Here is a 7,593-nt window from a genome sequence, read left to right on the forward strand (position 1 = left end):
CTAGGCGACTACTACAGTAGTAGCTATAGTAGTCGCTATAGCGACTACTAATAGCTGTAGTCGTTTTAGTTTGCTCCCATATAACGACTACAGGTGACTACTATTAATCATCTGTAGTAGCTATATGGGAGCAAATACGCTACCGCTTTCCGTTACTATGAAGTGTGATGACCTAACGTCATGGAAAGGGGTAGCGCTTATTAGTAAGCATACTCAAATTATCAATTCACAATGTACTAGCCTAATAGCAAGTGGCAGGCAACTCTCATTGTTTATAAACTGACTTTTAATACCCGGGGCAACACCGGGTAGCACGGTTAGTAATTATATATACAGGCAAACTCGGATAACTCAAACTTCACCGGACTAAGCGAAAGTGTTTGAGTTATCAGAGTGTTCAAGTTATCAGAGCACTGTCCTAACTCTATGTATATACTAGTAGATAAATGTACATATACAAACAATATATAAATCAAATGCATAGATGACTTATTGCAAATGAAAAGGCTTCTATTGCAAAGTTTAAAAATCTTTTATCAGAAAGTATAGACTTTTCTATCACTTGAGATTGGTTTATAGTTTTAGGTGATGTTATTGCCAGGACGTTTTCAGATTAAAATTGGCAAAACTTGATCGCTGTTGAAAACCTCAGAAGAAAAGGCATCTTTTTCTTTTGAGCATTTAAACCAAGATCAAGTTTGCCGATTTTTCTTTAAGTTTATTTGAAGGTTACCTCACTTATCCTTGCTTCCGAAGGGCTATCCCTAAGCGGATGTTTGGTAAAAACTTTGATTTTTAGCAAACCTTTAGAAAAGTTAATAACAAAAATATTTTGCCGATGATGGTAATAACGACGTCTAAGAACTACTAAAAGTTGAGGTTTATTTCTATGGCTTGGAATAAAGTGATATTCTAAAGCAATAACAACTGTCGAGTTAACCAAGTTGAGGTCGAGTTATCTAAAGAGATTTATCATTGCGTGGGAACGGACCAAACAAATCTGTTTGAGTTAACCATGTGTTCGAGCTATCCAAGGGTGAGTTATCTGAGCTTGACTATATAAATGGTGGCAGCTACACGATGGTGTAGCTGCCACTATTTATAAAGCTGGCATGGTGGCAGCTACACCAGACTGCAACAAGCGTGTGACACAGATACACTAACTAAATCACTTGAGTATTGATCATACACTGTATTTGGCAAAGCAGTACTATGGCGTGGACATTGACGTGAATATCATTAAAATGTAGTGAAGGATTGTGAAACAAGCCGAAGGATTGACCCAGCTCCTATTAATTGGGAAAAAGGGTCGTTGGATGTTGCCAAGATGTGGCATAGACTTGCAGCATAGACATTACTCCCTATCATGGTGTACCATATCTTAGCCTATACACTGAAGTTCCAGCAGATTTGTCATGTTCATGCAGCTGAAAAACGAAACACCGAAATTATATCTCGGCAGCTACTACGGGTTGTCTAGGAGAGAGGGCAACCACATTGTATGCAACAATGTAACCACATTGTTGCATGGATATGATGTGCGCTTGCCAAGTGTCACCTGCTAATGAAAATAGCAGAGATGTAAGTAAGAGCCCATATACTGTAGTCGAGACAGTGTATGTCAAATCCGTGAATCCCGGATGTACGCCAAATTAGCAAAAAAGTGACTGAAAGTGTCCAACACAGCAATAGAAATTGATGGAAAAAATAGACACATTAGTGCTGAGCATTTATCGAGCAACAATGAGTGTCGATAGTAAGAAACGAACTGACAGAAATATGCATGCAAAAGATCTAGAATGATTGCTTCTCAACATAGTTGAGCTACGAGTTGTACAAAATGACGCCGAAGGTGACAATCTCATGAATGAGAGGCCAGTTCGTGACCAAAATCCGTGCCTTGTCTTGCAACAGTGCCTTATCGTGCAGATTTTTACGTGCATCGATTTAACAATTCCATGTTTGTGAATACTGCGGCTAGACGTGGCCTTGCTTGATCTTGCAGATGAGGAGATGATGTGGCTACGGTTTATGGCTTGTTTATATAACATTCATTTTATTATTTATAAATACATGTACTGATTTTCTACTATTTTCATGGTAAAGTTACTTGCGTTATTTTTTCCTTTAGTAGGTTATTGCTAGCTCGTTTGAATAGCTAGAAGTTACGTGATGACGGTGTCTGGGAGTTTGGGCAATAGTGAAACAGAAATACATGATCGCATTCTTATTTAAATGTCACACGACAATATCGTAGTTACATTTTGGAAACTATTCCTATTACTAATAAAACCAACGTAAATCCTAGATTATAATAAAGTTTAAAAAACTGTAATAAATAGCGTTTTAAGGTAGTTACCTTTAGTTTCTCTAAAGCTCAGTAACGTTGTACAGTACTACATGTACGAATTCACGCTCCACGTTATTACGCAGTGTTGTTTGAAGGGAAATAGAGATTTAGTCGGAAAACTATTGGCCGAAAACCAAAACAAATAGCCTGTTTGTACCAACAGGCTATTTGTCGAATTAGTTGACAATTAGTCGAAATTTAAGACTATTTGTCGAATTCATAGACTATTTGTTGAAATTGAAGACTATTGGTCGAAGTATTCAAATATTTTCGCGGAAAATGTTATTTTTTTAAGAGAGCATAACTCCAAGTACAAACAAGCCGATTGCAGTTACAGTACTGCCATATCTTCTGATTTTGGTAGTTGCTAGTTAATACGACTATTAGGGTTGTAGCTTATTAAAATAGTGTTGAGTCAATGTGTACTAGCAACAACCTTATTGCATCTACAGCTGCACAAAGTGCAGTAGGCGATTCTCCCTTGCATCAATATTACTTACGGAACATAAGGAAATACCAGCAGCTGTACTCCATGTATGCTGTGATAGTAGAAGTACCAAATGCATATACACTGCATGGTTGTGAAATGCTCACTACTGCACTGCTGCAACGTTATTGCAACTTATTTTACATCTTGTCATCTATAAGGACTTATCAATCTACTGTAATAGTTTTTTGTAATGGTCACAACCTTAACTATTATATACGTGTCATTTGACTTCACAGTACAAGATTATATTATCACCACATAAATATATATACAAATATATTTTAGTGTGTATACATTGTAAATTAAAACATCTTATACAATGTATGGGATGTTATGTCATGTTGCATGCTATGTCATGTCGCACCCACATGTCATGTGGGTGCAACATTGAGGCTGTAAGGTAGTCATGACTGTAGCCTTGAGCAGAAAATCTCTGAGACTTAATATGCTGATTTACCATTAACATAAACACTGTAAAAATAATGTATTCCAATGATAGCTTACAGAATTTGAGATAAAAATTGAGATAAGTTGTGAAAGGAAATAGAGAAGTAGACTTTGTTTGCAATAGTGTGGTGTTTGCAATTGTTTGGTTGCAATAATGTGTGGTAAGTGTTACTGACGTGTCATTACCTGTAATAGGTGTACTTATACTTGCTTGCATTTGTAACACAGATCAACTTAAGGTACATATTCTTTCTAAATTAATAAAAGTTTTAAATGTCCATAAAGTTATCAAAAATGTATAAACATAAATTAGGGAAACAAATTTTCACGAGCCAAATGTCGTTAAAAACATTGTGTCATAAAAGGCATGACTTTTCATTGTCAGATACATCTGGTATACATGTCAAAAAAACTTATTACAGCAAAAAGTAAATAGTGTCAAAAATTCAATTCTTACAAGTGCTGGAAAAAAACTTGGTTTTGCTATCTACGACCATCATTGGTAAAATAAAACGTAGATTCGTTATCACTTTACAAAAGTTCATGGAGTTGCCATTTGTAAATTTTAAATCACAGAGTATGCTTTAAAAGACAAAATATAGACCAGACTATTATATATTACATTATTATTAATATAATATTGTAATATATATTATATTATTACACTATTATATACTTACCTGTAAGTACCTAGACTGTAAATCGATTAACTGATATCAACCTTGCTAATCTTTGCTAAGTGTATGTTAACATATTAACATGCACTTGAACTAATGGTTATTTATTGTGATTTATTCACTTACAAAACTGTGAAAATGTCAATTAACCAACAAGAGGCAGAAATCAGAGCAAAGCGAATTATATAATTATTATGTTTATGGCAAGTATTTTATATTCATGTACGCACATACAAAAATCATCAGGGAAATTGCCTGATAGATCGAGCTTTTTTAGGTTTATCTGACAAACTGAATTTATTGCCCAATATCTTTGCTTTTTCAGACTGCTGGTGAAGAAACATCTGGATCGGTAGTAAAAAGCAAACTGAAGCACTTATGCAGTTCAGCACGATCAAGTCGTACAAATGAAGAATTACGGTAAATTGTTAATATTATTATTATTCATTTAAAGTTTTTGCACTACTCATTTTAAGTTCTTGTGTATGAATTTCTATTTCCATTAAACTCAACCGTCTAGTACTTATAATTATTGTAGCCATTAGCCAAATTTATATTTTCTCTTCAACAGGTTAACATGCCCAGATGTAAGCCCATTGCACCATCAGACATGCAATTTTGACCCACCACCTAACTTTGAGGAATTGTAAGTATACCAATAAGTATTGTAAGGTAAGTTATTGTATAAGGTATACAATACAGTAGTATAAGGTAAGTATTGTAAGTTGAAATGTTTTAACTTAAACTGTATATCAGGTTAACATTATGCTTACCTACATTCGACTGTAGGTAACCAAAATAATATTCAACCAAATTCATCTGAAATTCAAAACAATTGCCTAATTTGTTGAAAGGATTTCTAAAATCAATATAATATGTTATTAGTATATCTTATTATAACAAAATAAAATTGAAGCGCACACATATATAAGTGATAATGAGCATGATCTGGTAAATCTTTGGTTTGGTACTACATACATAAAAAATAAAATATCACACTGTAGCTTATTGAAATTATAGTTATTGAACTTATTATAAGGAACCATAAAGGATTACACGTTTCTCACTGTAAGTTCAAATGTGGGAAACTGAATTGCTCAGAACTAATTATAATAAGATTATTATTACCTTTGACCTCTTTAGAAAGCAGAAAATGTGGTATACGCCTCCCCTAGCAAACTGGATAGGTGATGACATACCAGCTTCATGCAGGTCTAATGTAATCAGTGAAACGCAAAGTCAACTTTATACAAGTGTGGAAAAGAATAAGTTGAAAAATAACATATTAAATTTCATTTTTAACTTGTTTTTAGTAATATCATATTATTTTGTGTTGCAACTGTTTGTATCTGTTTGTCAAATAACTTTAATATTTTTCATATATAGTATCCCAGTAACATCCACAACCGGTGATGGGCAGATAAATGTGTGTTCTCATGGTACATCGGCATCTACTCCACAGTCACGAGGTAAAATAAGACATAGTACATCATTGTAATCATTATACAAACCTATGTAATTAAATGTTAACCTAAATGTATCTGTTTGTTGGATACTACATAGTAAATATCTAATGTAGCTATGCTTACTATACATACAGACCCTGTCATTTTGTGTGTGCACGCAGTTACTCTCAAATGTACTTTTATCAGTTTGATAGCTGCCATCAATTCACTTCAATCTGATTCAGTCTGAACACATTATGCGCTGCATGTTTACCGATTGCTTCTTGCAAATGAAGTTTGTAGAATAGCCCATCCCACTTCTACAAAATAGCATTTCTGTACTTATATTGTAATCACGTTAAAAATCGTGCCAAAAAACCTGTATGGGACGATTACTATAGTTTTATTTGTAGAAAGCAATGCAACAGCAGAATCTATGACACCGTCATTGATATTAACCCAAACTTCATGGAAACAAACTGTTTGGTATTAGTGGATGCCTACACTAAGTATCAATGTATACATGCTACAACCTCAGTATCAACTAAAGCTACTACAGAGTTACTAGAGATGGACTTTGCTCATTTCGGATATCCACATACATGTAGTACGGTATCATAACCGATAATCGACCAGCATTTACATCTGCATAATTCAAAGAATGATGCAAGAACAGAAGAATCATCCATCTTACTAGAGCACCATACCATCCAGCCACTAATGAAGCTGCAGAAGGCTGATACAATCCTTCAAACAAGCAGTGAAGAAGTCTGATATTTCTGCAAAGAAAGCAGTACAAGAGCTTTTGATGCAGTATAGAAGGACACTGTATGGATGTCTTGTATGGATGTCTCGATGTTGTCGTATGGATACTCACCAAGTGAATTGTTGAATGGCAGATAGATCAGGACCAAAATTGCAACCAACATCTCCAGCTCACATGGCACAGAGCAAACATATGCAAGGTAAACAATCTACCAAAACCGTACATCATTTCACAGTTGGAACACCTTGCTAGGCTCTATACTATGGTCAAGAAAAGACCAACAACCTGAATGGGTAGCAGCTGTTGTAGTCAAGGTATTTGGCAGCAGAACTGTGTAAGTATAAGTTCATCTCAGAAGACCAACCTGGAAGAGACATCTGGATCAGCTCTGCTCTAGACATTCATCAACAGAAAATACAGAGCCACATTTTGACATAGCTATCACTTCAAATGGCAGTCAGTCAGATCTACAACCAGTAACATAACCATCTAAACCCCAACTGTAAACAGTAGTAGAATCCAAACTACTACATTTAGGAAAATTATTACTAATTATTTACTACATGTTGTGTTGACAATGATTATAAACTAATGCACCTTCCCTGCAACACACCAGGGACTCCGAAGCTCAGGGTTGTGGGAATGAAAGTGGGAATGATGAGTGAAGAAGCAACAACATTTATTATTATATCTCTTTAACAAAATTAAAAGTATACTACACCGCAACTATAGCCTAACTATAGCTAACGAGCCCCATCATGGTCTGGAGTATATATATACATTCAAACTATAGCTAACGAGCCCTATGGTCAAGAGTATATACATTCATAGATACTGGAAAAGGTTTAGTTGGATAGTAGAATTAAATATAGTAGAACATGTAGTACCGTCTAATAGTAGTTGGATATACTATTAGACGGAACTACATGTAGATGGATAGAACTTCAGTGCAAACACGCAAACAACATCAGTTTGGGTTTCCATGTTGTCAGTGAGCCGACTAATATTTATTGTAACAGGAAACAGCGGTTTTCCAACAGGATCTATAATTTTCCCTACATTTAAACCAGAAACCCTACATTATCTGATGGCAATGACTACAACAAAGAGAATCCCAGACGCTCAAAGAGGAAAAAAAAATAGCTGAAGTACCAAAGACAACCTTAAACTAGCAGGGAGGTGTTAGACCAATACAATGTACTACACAAACAACTAAGCATGTAAATTTGTTATATTTGGCTATAGAGCTTTTAACATGCTTTTATGAAACTAATGCTTTTTGCTATCAAAGCCAAATTTCTATCAAGCATATGATTATATGAGTGGGATATATTTTTAGCATTTCATTGTGCACTCAGTTCAGCATACTAATAAGTACAAGTATCTGAGAGAATACAATGCCTTCAATATTTAGACAC

At 34.8% G+C, this 7,593-nt stretch overlaps 1 protein-coding gene and 1 pseudogene across 1 annotated transcript in view; one reads left to right on the plus strand and one right to left on the minus strand.

Moving 5' to 3' along the window:
• Window positions 1-7,593, plus strand: part of LOC137404761 (two pore channel protein 2-like) — a 272,314-nt pseudogene that overhangs the window by 71,165 nt on the left and 193,556 nt on the right.
• Window positions 1-7,593, minus strand: part of LOC137404036 (baculoviral IAP repeat-containing protein 7-B-like) — a 98,318-nt gene that overhangs the window by 19,878 nt on the left and 70,847 nt on the right. The window lies entirely within an intron of this gene.

Source organism: Watersipora subatra, chromosome 9, assembly GCF_963576615.1.
Source record: "Watersipora subatra chromosome 9, tzWatSuba1.1, whole genome shotgun sequence".
Classification (NCBI taxonomy): domain Eukaryota; kingdom Metazoa; phylum Bryozoa; class Gymnolaemata; order Cheilostomatida; family Watersiporidae; genus Watersipora; species Watersipora subatra.